The sequence below is a fragment of the Oncorhynchus mykiss genome, chromosome 1 (assembly GCF_057628025.1).
Source record: "Oncorhynchus mykiss isolate SJ-2025 chromosome 1, ASM5762802v1, whole genome shotgun sequence".
Lineage (NCBI taxonomy): Eukaryota > Metazoa > Chordata > Actinopteri > Salmoniformes > Salmonidae > Oncorhynchus > Oncorhynchus mykiss.
Genome location: NC_143022.1, coordinates 3,655,001 through 3,667,351, shown reverse-complemented (window position 1 = coordinate 3,667,351; position 12,351 = coordinate 3,655,001). Strand labels below are relative to the sequence as shown.

Sequence of the window (12,351 nt, the reverse complement as noted above, 5' to 3'; positions counted from 1 at the left end):
ATGTTGATTTCAGATCGTACCATGTCAACAGAATATAGCTAGAAAACCACATGTTGATTTCAGATCGTACCATGTCAACAGAATATAGCTGGGAAAACCACATGTTGATTTCAGATCGTACCATGTCAACAAGAATATAGCTAGAAAACCACATGTTGATTTCAGATCGTACCATGTCAACAGAATATAGCTGGGAAAACCACATGTTGATTTCAGATCGTACCATGTCAACAAGAATATAGCTAGAAAACCACATGTTGATTTCAGATCGTACCATGTCAAAAGAATATAGCTGGGAAAACCACATGTTGATTTCAGATCGTACCATGTCAACAAGAATATATAACCATCTTTTAATTTCTCACCTAATCTATCGCTCGCTGAGGTTGATATAGTAGGGTCATCATGGTTTAGGGCCTGGGCCTATTCACAACTAAATACATGTAAAGTGCCACAATGTCACGTTAGATTGCAACTTTATATAACCAGGTGCTGTTTGAAACATTTTCTGTTCGCCACCTCAGTAAGAAGTGTTTTTTCTTCACACACCTCAGTTCTCTTTATTTTAATACGTCTCATATTATAGCGTTGAGAGGAGCGGGGATGAATGAGAGCGTTTTAGAAGGACAGGTGGGTGTGAAACCCGGTGCGTTGTTGAAACAAACGTAGCACAGAGAGCGCCGTTAAAGAGGAATGTCAACGCGGCGGCTGGGGCGGGAGGAGCAGGAGGATTTGAGCAGATATTAAAAGATGAAAAGGTGCGTGGGACTTTCTCGGCTGCTGCGCTCTCTCTCTCTCTCTCTCTCTCTCTCGCTTTCTCTCTCTCACTTTCTCTCTCTCTCTCTCTCTCTCTCTCTCTCTCTCGTTCTGTCTTTCTCATTCTGTCTCTCTCTCTCTCTCTCTCTCTCTCTCTCTCTCGTTCTGTCTTTCTCGTTCTGTCTCTCTCTCTCTCTCTGCCCCCCCTGCATCCGCAGGGAGAATGGAACAGATGTGGGATGATAAACAGAGGAACAACAACAACATCAACAAAAAGAACGAGGGAAAAAACGCATGACATATAAATATGGTGAAATATTTCAGTGTTTCAGAATGGGATGGGGAAATATTTCAGTGTTTCAGAATGGGATGGTGAAATATTTCAGTGTTTCAGAATGGGATGGTGAAATATTTCAGTGTTTCAGAATGGGATGGTGAAATATTTCAGTGTTTCAGAATGGGATGGTGAAATATTTCAGTGTTTCAGAATGGGATGGTGAAATATTTCAGTGTTTCAGAATGGGATGGGGAAATATTTCAGTGTTTCAGAATGGGATGGTGAAATATTTCAGTGTTTCAGAATGGGATGGTGAAATATTTCAGTGTTTCAGAATGGGATGGTGAAATATTTCAGTGTTTCAGAATGGGATGGTGAAATATTTCAGTGTTTCAGAATGGGATGGTGAAATAAGGTGTATTAGTGTCCTCAGCTGGAGAAGCAGTTGACTCCTCAAGTCTTCTTCATCATAAAAGTATTCTCCTTGTCATCATCTCTGTTTTCATCATCACTGTCATGAACATCTCTGTTTTCATCATCACTGTCATGAACATCTTTGTTTTCATCATCACTGTCATGAACATCTCCGTTTTATCACTACGGTCATGGACATCTCTGTTTTCATCATCTCTGTTTTCCTCATCACTGTCTTGAACATCTCTGTTTTCATCATCTCTGTTTTATCACTGTCTTGAATATCTCTGTTTCCATCATCTCTGTTTTCATCATCTCGGTTTTCATCATCTCTGTTTTATCACTGTCATGAACATCTCTGTTTTCATCATCTCTGTTTTCATCATCTCTGTTTTATCACTGTCATGAACATCTCTGTTTTCATCATCTCTGTTTTCATCATCTCTGTTTTCATCATCTCTGTTTTATCACTGTCATGAACATCTCTGTTTCATCATCTCTGTTTTATCACTGTCATGAACATCTCTGTTTTCATCATCTCTGTTTTATCACTGTCATGAACATCTCTGTTTTCATCATCTCTGTTTTATCACTGTCATGAACATCTCTGTTTTCATCATCTCTGTTTTATCACTGTCATGAACATCTCTGTTTTCATCATCTCTGTTTTATCACTGTCATGAACATCTCTGTTTTCATCATCTCTGTTTTATCACTGTCATGAACATCTCTGTTTTCATCATCTCTGTTTTATCACTGTCATGAACATCTCTGTTTTCATCATCTCTGTTTTATCACTGTCATGAACATCTCTGTTTTCATCATCTCTGTTTTATCACTGTCATGAACATCTCTGTTTTCATCATCTCTGTTTTATCACTGTCATGAACATCTCTGTTTTCATCATCTCTGTTTTATCACTGTCATGAACATCTCTGTTTTCATCATCTCTGTTTTATCACTGTCATGAACATCTCTGTTTTCATCATCTCTGTTTTATCACTGTCTTGAACATCTCTGTTTCATCATCTCTGTTTTATCACTGTCATGAACATCTCTGTTTTCATCATCTCTGTTTTATCACTGTCATGAACATCTCTGTTTTCATCATCTCTGTTTTATCACTGTCATGAACATCTCTGTTTCATCATCTCTGTTTTATCACTGTCATGAACATCTCTGTTTTCATCATCTCTGTTTTATCACTGTCATGAACATCTCTGTTTCATCATCTCTGTTTTATCACTGTCATGAACATCTCTGTTTCATCATCTCTGTTTTATCACTGTCATGAACATCTCTGTTTTCATCATCTCTGTTTTATCACTGTCATGAACATCTCTGTTTTCATCATCTCTGTTTTCATCATCTCTGTTTTATCACTGTCATGAACATCTCTGTTTTCATCATCTCTGTTTTATCACTGTCTTGAACATCTCTGTTTCATCATCTCTGTTTTATCACTGTCTTGAACATCTCTGTTTCATCATCTCTGTTTTATCACTGTCATGAACATCTCTGTTTTCATCATCTCTGTTTTATCACTGTCATGAACATCTCTGTTTTCATCATCTCTGTTTTATCACTGTCATGAACATCTCTGTTTTCATCATCTCTGTTTTATCACTGTCATGAACATCTCTGTTTTCATCATCTCTGTTTTATCACTGTCATGAACATCTCTGTTTTCATCATCTCTGTTTTATCACTGTCATGAACATCTCTGTTTTCATCATCTCTGTCATAAACATCTCGGTTTTTATCTGCCAGCATAGAAGGGCTGGGAATTGCAAACACACGTCTCACTATCTGTCTGCTCTAGAGAGACGAGAAATAGTGGAGACTTGTTTCGATCAGTCCTGACAACATGTTGCATCACTATTTAATAAGAAGATGGAGAACAAGATATAGGAGGAAATAAATCCCAGAGTTTTGACGCAGGTACAGCCATCCATCTTGCACTAGATAGCAACTATACTTAGAGTTCTAGATCAATATAACATGGCCACATGTGACTGGAGGGAGTCCCCCCCCCCCTCCCCATCACTACTGAATACATACAGCCTTATTTTGAGTTCGTTTCATGTCATGTTGCTGTCATTAACTTCCTCTTTCAGCGATATCTCCATGTAATCTGTCTGGGTCGAAGAATGAGCCTCCGTTAACCGTTCATTCTGGATGGTTAACGAGCCGTAACCAACGGCTGCAGCACAGCAATCTTCTCCGTGGCACTGGTCAATCAATCAATCAATCAATCAATCAATCGAATTTATAAAGCCCATCTTACATCAGCTGATTTCACAAAGTGCTGTACAGAAACCCAGCCTAAAACCCCAAACAGCAAGCAATGCAGGTGTAGAAGCACGGGTGCCTAGGAAAAACTCCCTAGAAAGGCCAGAACCTAGGAAGAAACCTAGAGAGGAACCAGGCTATGTGGGGTGGCCAGTCCTCTTCTGGCTGTGCCGGGTGGAGATTATAACAGAACATGGCCAAGATGTTCAAATGTTCATAAATGACCAGCAGGGTCAAATAATAATAATCACAGTGGATGTCGAGGGTGCAACAGGTCAGTCAGTACCTCAGGAGTAAAATGGTCAGATTTCATTCCTCTTAGTCATGTTATTAACCAATAGGTGTCCTTCTTTGTGAATCTATGTTTAAATGCACTGCTGGACTGAGGGACCTTACAGATAATTGTATGTGTGGGGTACAGAGATGAGGGACCTTACAGATAATTGTATGTGTGGGGTACAGAGATGAGGGACCTTACAGATAATTGTATGTGTGGGGTAGAGAGATGAGGGACCTTACAGATAATTGTATGTGTGGGGTAGAGAGATGAGGGACCTTACAGATAATTGTATGTGTGGGGTACAGAGATGAGGGACCTTACAGATAATTGTATGTGTGGGGTACAGAGATGAGGGACCTTACAGATAATTGTATGTGTGGGATACAGAGATGAGGGACCTTACAGATAAATGTATGTGTGGGGTACAGAGATGAGGGACCTTACAGATAAATGTATGTGTGGGGTACAGAGATGAGGGACCTTACAGATAAATGTATGTGTGGGGTACAGAGATGAGGGACCTTACAGATAATTGTATGTGTGGGGTAGAGAGATGAGGGACCTTACAGATAATTATATGTGTGGGGTACAGAGATGAGGGACCTTACAGATAATTGTATGTGTGGGGTACAGAGATGAGGGACCTTACAGATAAATGTATGTGTGGGGTACAGAGATGAGGGACCTTACAGATAATTGTATGTGTGGGATACAGAGATGAGGGACCTTACAGATAATTGTATGTGTGGGGTACAGAGATGAGGGACCTTACAGATAATTGTATGTGTGGGGTACAGAGATGAGGGACCTTACAGATAAATGTATGTGTGGGGTACAGAGATGAGGGACCTTACAGATAATTGTATGTGTGGGGAACAGAGATGAGGGACCTTACAGATAATTGTATGTGTGGGGAACAGAGATGAGGGACCTTACAGATAATTGTATGTGTGGGGAACAGAGATGAGGGACCTGACAGATAATTGTATGTGTGGGGTACAGAGATGAGGGACCTTACAGATAATTGTAGGTGTGGGGTACAGAGATGAGGGACCTTACAGATAATTGTAGGTGTGGGGTACAGAGATGAGGGACCTTACAGATAATTGTATGTGTGGGGTACAGAGATGAGGGACCTTACAGATAATTGTATGTGTGGGGTACAGAGATGAGGGACCTTACAGATAATTGTATGTGTGGGGTACAGAGATGAGGGACCTTACAGATAATTATATGTGTGGGGTACAGAGATGAGGGACCTGACAGATAATTGTATGTGTGGGGTACAGAGATGAGGGACCTGACAGATAATTGTAGGGTACAGAGATGAGGGACCTTACAGATAATTGTATGTGTGGGGTACAGAGATGAGGGACCTGACAGATAATTGTATGTGTGGGGTACAGAGATGAGGGACCTTACAGATAAATGTATGTGTTGGGGTACAGAGATGAGGGACCTTACAGATAATTGTATGTGTGGGGTACAGAGATGAGGGACCTTACAGATAATTGTATGTGTGGGGTACAGAGATGAGGGACCTTACAGATAATTGTATGTGTGGGGCACAGAGATGAGGGACCTTACAGATAATTGTATGTGTGGGGTACAGAGATGAGGGACCTTACAGATAATTGTATGTGTGGGATACAGAGATGAGGGACCTTACAGATAATTGTATGTGTGGGGTACAGAGATGAGGGACCTTACAGATAATTGTATGTGTGGGGTACAGAGATGAGGGACCTTACAGATAAATGTATGTGTGGGGTACAGAGATGAGGGACCTTACAGACAATTGTATGTGTGGGGAACAGAGATGAGGGACCTTACAGATAATTGTATGTGTGGGGAACAGAGATGAGGGACCTTACAGATAATTGTATGTGTGGGGAACAGAGATGAGGGACCTGACAGATAATTGTATGTGTGGGGTACAGAGATGAGGGACCTTACAGATAATTGTAGGTGTGGGGTACAGAGATGAGGGACCTTACAGATAATTGTAGGTGTGGGGTACAGAGATGAGGGAACTTACAGATAATTGTATGTGTGGGGTACAGAGATGAGGGACCTTACAGATAATTGTATGTGTGGGGTACAGAGATGAGGGACCTTACAGATAATTATATGTGTGGGGTACAGAGATGAGGGACCTGACAGATAATTGTATGTGTGGGGTACAGAGATGAGGGACCTGACAGATAATTGTAGGGTACAGAGATGAGGGACCTTACAGATAATTGTATGTGTGGGGTACAGAGATGAGGGACCTGACAGATAATTGTATGTGTGGGGTACAGAGATGAGGGACCTTACAGATAAATGTATGTGTTGGGGTACAGAGATGAGGGACCTTACAGATAATTGTATGTGTGGGGTACAGAGATGAGGGACCTTACAGATAATTGTATGTGTGGGGTACAGAGATGAGGGACCTTACAGATAATTGTATGTGTGGGGCACAGAGATGAGGGACCTTACAGATAATTGTATGTGTGGGGTACAGAGATGAGGGACCTTACAGATAATTGTATGTGTGGGGTACAGAGATGAGGGACCTTACAGATAATTGTATGTGTGGGGAACAGAGATGAGGGACCTTACAGATAATTGTATGTGTGGGGTACAGAGATGAGGGACCTTACAGATAATTGTATGTGTGAGGTACAGAGATGAGGGACCTTACAGATAATTGTATGTGTGGGATACAGAGATGAGGGACCTTACAGATAATTGTATGTGTGGGGTACAGAGATGAGGGACCTTACAGATAATTGTATGTGTGGGGTACAGAGATGAGGGACCTTACAGATAATTGTATGTGTGGGGTACAGAGATGAGGTACCTTACAGATAATTGTATGTGTGGGGTACAGAGATGAGGGACCTTACAGATAATTATATGTGTGGGATACAGAGATGAGGGACCTTACAGATAATTGTATGTGTGGGGTACAGAGATGAGGGACCTTACAGATAATTGTATGTGTGGGGTACAGAGATGAGGGACCTTACAGATAATTGTATGTGTGGGGTACAGAGATGAGGGACCTTACAGATAATTGTATGTGTGGGGTACAGAGATGAGGTACCTTACAGATAATTGTATGTGTGGGGTACAGAGATGAGGGACCTTACAGATAATTATATGTGTGGGATACAGAGATGAGGGACCTTACAGATAATTGTATGTGTGGGGTACAGAGATGAGGGACCTTACAGATAATTGTATGTGTGGGGTACAGAGATGAGGGACCTTACAGATAATTGTATGTGTGGGGTACAGAGATGAGGGACCTTACAGATAATTGTGGGGTACAGAGATGAGGGACCTTACAGATAATTGTGGGGTACAGAGATGAGGGACCTTACAGATAATTGTATGTGTGGGGTACAGAGATGAGGGACCTTACAGATAATTGTATGTGTGGGGTACAGAGATGAGGGACCTTACAGATAATTGTATGTGTGGGGTACAGAGATGAGGGACCTTACAGATAATTGTATGTGTGGGGTACAGAGATGAGGGACCTTACAGATAATTGTATGTGTGGGGTACAGAGATGAGGGACCTTACAGATAATTGTATGTGTGGGGTAGAGAGATGAGGGACCTTACAGATAATTGTATGTGTGGGGTACAGAGATGAGGGACATTACAGATAATTGTATGTGTGGGATACAGAGATGAGGGACCTTACAGATAATTGTATGTGTGGGATACAGAGATGAGGGACCTGACAGATAATTGTATGTGTGGGGTACAGAGATGAGGGACATTACAGATAATTGTATGTGTGGGATACAGAGATGAGGGACCTTACAGATAATTGTATGTGTGGGATACAGAGATGAGGGACCTGACAGATAATTGTATGTGTGGGATACAGAGATGAGGGACCTGACAGATAATTGTATGTGTGGGATACAGAGATGAGGGACCTTACAGATAATTGTATGTGTGGGGTACAGAGATGAGGGACCTGACAGATAATTGTATGTGTGGGGTACAGAGATGAGGGACCTGACAGATAATTGTAGGGTACAGAGATGAGGGACCTTACAGATAATTGTATGTGTGGGGTACAGAGATGAGGGACCTGACAGATAATTGTAGGTGTGGGGTACAGAGATGAGGGACCTTACAGATAATTGTATGTGTGGGGAACAGAGATGAGGGACCTGACAGATAATTGTATGTGTGGGGTACAGAGATGAGGGACCTTACAGATAATTGTAGGTGTGGGGTACAGAGATGAGGGACCTTACAGATAATTGTAGGTGTGGGGTACAGAGATGAGGGACCTTACAGATAATTGTATGTGTGGGGTACAGAGATGAGGGAACTTACAGATAATTGTATGTGTGGGGTACAGAGATGAGGGACCTTACAGATAATTGTATGTGTGGGGTACAGAGATGAGGGACCTTACAGATAATTATATGTGTGGGGTACAGAGATGAGGGACCTGACAGATAATTGTATGTGTGGGGTACAGAGATGAGGGACCTGACAGATAATTGTAGGGTACAGAGATGAGGGACCTTACAGATAATTGTATGTGTGGGGTACAGAGATGAGGGACCTGACAGATAATTGTATGTGTGGGGTACAGAGATGAGGGACCTTACAGATAAATGTATGTGTTGGGGTACAGAGATGAGGGACCTTACAGATAATTGTATGTGTGGGGTACAGAGATGAGGGACCTTACAGATAATTGTATGTGTGGGGTACAGAGATGAGGGACCTTACAGATAATTGTATGTGTGGGGCACAGAGATGAGGGACCTTACAGATAATTGTATGTGTGGGGTACAGAGATGAGGGACCTTACAGATAATTGTATGTGTGGGGTACAGAGATGAGGGACCTTACAGATAATTGTATGTGTGGGGAACAGAGATGAGGGACCTTACAGATAATTGTATGTGTGGGGTACAGAGATGAGGGACCTTACAGATAATTGTATGTGTGAGGTACAGAGATGAGGGACCTTACAGATAATTGTATGTGTGGGATACAGAGATGAGGGACCTTACAGATAATTGTATGTGTGGGGTACAGAGATGAGGGACCTTACAGATAATTGTATGTGTGGGGTACAGAGATGAGGGACCTTACAGATAATTGTATGTGTGGGGTACAGAGATGAGGTACCTTACAGATAATTGTATGTGTGGGGTACAGAGATGAGGGACCTTACAGATAATTATATGTGTGGGATACAGAGATGAGGGACCTTACAGATAATTGTATGTGTGGGGTACAGAGATGAGGGACCTTACAGATAATTGTATGTGTGGGGTACAGAGATGAGGGACCTTACAGATAATTGTATGTGTGGGGTACAGAGATGAGGGACCTGACAGATAATTGTATGTGTGGGGTACAGAGATGAGGTACCTTACAGATAATTGTATGTGTGGGGTACAGAGATGAGGGACCTTACAGATAATTATATGTGTGGGATACAGAGATGAGGGACCTTACAGATAATTGTATGTGTGGGGTACAGAGATGAGGGACCTTACAGATAATTGTATGTGTGGGGTACAGAGATGAGGGACCTTACAGATAATTGTATGTGTGGGGTACAGAGATGAGGGACCTTACAGATAATTGTGGGGTACAGAGATGAGGGACCTTACAGATAATTGTGGGGTACAGAGATGAGGGACCTTACAGATAATTGTATGTGTGGGGTACAGAGATGAGGGACCTTACAGATAATTGTATGTGTGGGGTACAGAGATGAGGGACCTTACAGATAATTGTATGTGTGGGGTACAGAGATGAGGGACCTTACAGATAATTGTATGTGTGGGGTACAGAGATGAGGGACCTTACAGATAATTGTATGTGTGGGGTACAGAGATGAGGGACCTTACAGATAATTGTATGTGTGGGGTAGAGAGATGAGGGACCTTACAGATAATTGTATGTGTGGGGTACAGAGATGAGGGACATTACAGATAATTGTATGTGTGGGATACAGAGATGAGGGACCTTACAGATAATTGTATGTGTGGGATACAGAGATGAGGGACCTGACAGATAATTGTATGTGTGGGGTACAGAGATGAGGGACATTACAGATAATTGTATGTGTGGGATACAGAGATGAGGGACCTTACAGATAATTGTATGTGTGGGATACAGAGATGAGGGACCTGACAGATAATTGTATGTGTGGGATACAGAGATGAGGGACCTGACAGATAATTGTATGTGTGGGATACAGAGATGAGGGACCTTACAGATAATTGTATGTGTGGGGTACAGAGATGAGGGACCTTACAGATAATTGTATGTGTGGGATACAGAGATGAGGGACCTGACAGATAATTGTATGTGTGGGGTACAGAGATGAGGGACCTTACAGATAATTGTATGTGTGGGATACAGAGATGAGGGACCTGACAGATAATTGTATGTGTGGGATACAGAGATGAGGGACCTTACAGATAATTGTATGTGTGGGGTACAGAGATGAGGGACCTTACAGATAATTATATGTGTGGGGTACAGAGATGAGGGACCTTACAGATAATTGTATGTGTGGGATACAGAGATGAGGGACCTTACAGATAATTGTATGTGTGGGATACAGAGATGAGGGACCTTACAGATAATTGTATGTGTGGGATACAGAGATGAGGGACCTTACAGATAAATGTATGTGTGGGATACAGAGATGAGGTAGTCATTCAAAAATCATGTTGAACACTATTATTGAACACAGAGTGAGTCCATGCAAATTATTATGTGACTTATTCAGCACATTTTTACTCCTGAACCTATTTAGGCTTGACATAAACAAAGAGGTTGAGTACTTAATGACTCAAGACATTTCAACTTTGCATTTTTTATTATTTTGTCAAAATGTCAAAAAACATAATTCCACTTTGACGTTATGGGGTATTGTGTGTAGATCAGTGACACAACATCTTCATTGAATCTATTTTAAATTCAGGCTGTAACACAACAAAATGTGGATAGGATCAAGGGGTGTGAATGCGTTTTGAAGGCAGAGTATAAGCTAAGCTGTGGGACAGTATGATCATGGTGAATAGCATGGTGAATAGCATGGTGAATAGCATGGTGAATAGCAGGGTGAATAGCATGGTGAAGAGCATGGTGAATAGCATGGTGAATAGCAGGGTGAATAGCATGGTGAATAGCAGGGTGAATAGCATGGTGAAGAGCATGGTGAATAGCATGGTGAATAGCAGGGTGAATAGCATGGTGAATAGCAGGGTGAATAGCATGGTGAATAGCAGGGTGAATAGCATGGTGAATAGTATGGTGAATAGCATGGTGAAGAGCATGGTGAATAGCATGGTGAATAGCAGGGTGAATAGCATGGTGAATAGCATGGTGAATAGCATGGTGAAGAGCAGGGTGAATAGCATGATGAAGAGCATGGTGAATAGCATGGTGAATAGCATGGTGAATAGCATGGTGAATAGCATGGTGAATAGCAGGGTGAATAGCAGGGTGGATAGCAGGGTGGATAGCAGGGTGAATAGCATGGTGAATAGCATGGTGAATAGCATGGTGAATAGCATGGTAAATAGCATGGTGAATAGCATGGTGAATAGCAGGGTGAATAGCAGGGTGGATAGCAGGGTGGATAGCAGGGTGAATAGCATGGTGAATAGCAGGGTGAATAGCATGGTGAATAGCATGGTGAATAGCATGGTGAATAGCATGGTGAATAGCATGGTGAATAGCATGGTGAATAGCAGGGTGAATAGCAGGGTGAATAGCATGGTGAATAGCATCTTTACACACTGAAACCAATGTCTGCTTCCGTTTGATTGGTGACAACGTGTCAACCACTCACGTCGTCCTCCGGTCAAAAACTATGAGTTTGACCTGATCTTAACTCTTCCTCTACAGAACCACGTTGACCAGGGACTTAACCCATCTTAACTCTTCCTCTGCAGAACCACGTCGGCCAGGGACTTAACCCGTCTTAACTCTTCCTCTGCAGAACCACGTCGACCAGGGACTTAACCCGTCTTAACTCTGCAGAACCACGTCGACCAGGGACTTAACCCGTCTTAACTCTTCCTCTGCAGAACCACGTCGACCAGGGACTTAACCCATCTTAACTCTGCAGAACCACGTCGACCAGGAACTTAACCCGTCTTAACTCTTCCTCTGCAGAACCACGTCGACCAGGGACTTAACCCATCTTAACTCTGCAGAACCACGTCGACCAGGGACTTAACCCGTCTTAACTCTTCCTCTGCAGAACCACGTCAACCAGGGACTTAACCCGTCTTAACTCTGCAGAACCACGTCAACCAGGGACTTAACCC

At 42.3% G+C, this 12,351-nt stretch overlaps 1 protein-coding gene across 9 annotated transcripts in view; it reads left to right on the top strand.

Annotated features, from left to right (window-relative positions):
* Window positions 1–12,351, top strand: part of LOC110518923 (lipoma-preferred partner homolog) — a 475,008-nt gene that overhangs the window by 119,263 nt on the left and 343,394 nt on the right. The gene's annotated exons all lie outside the window — the stretch shown is intronic.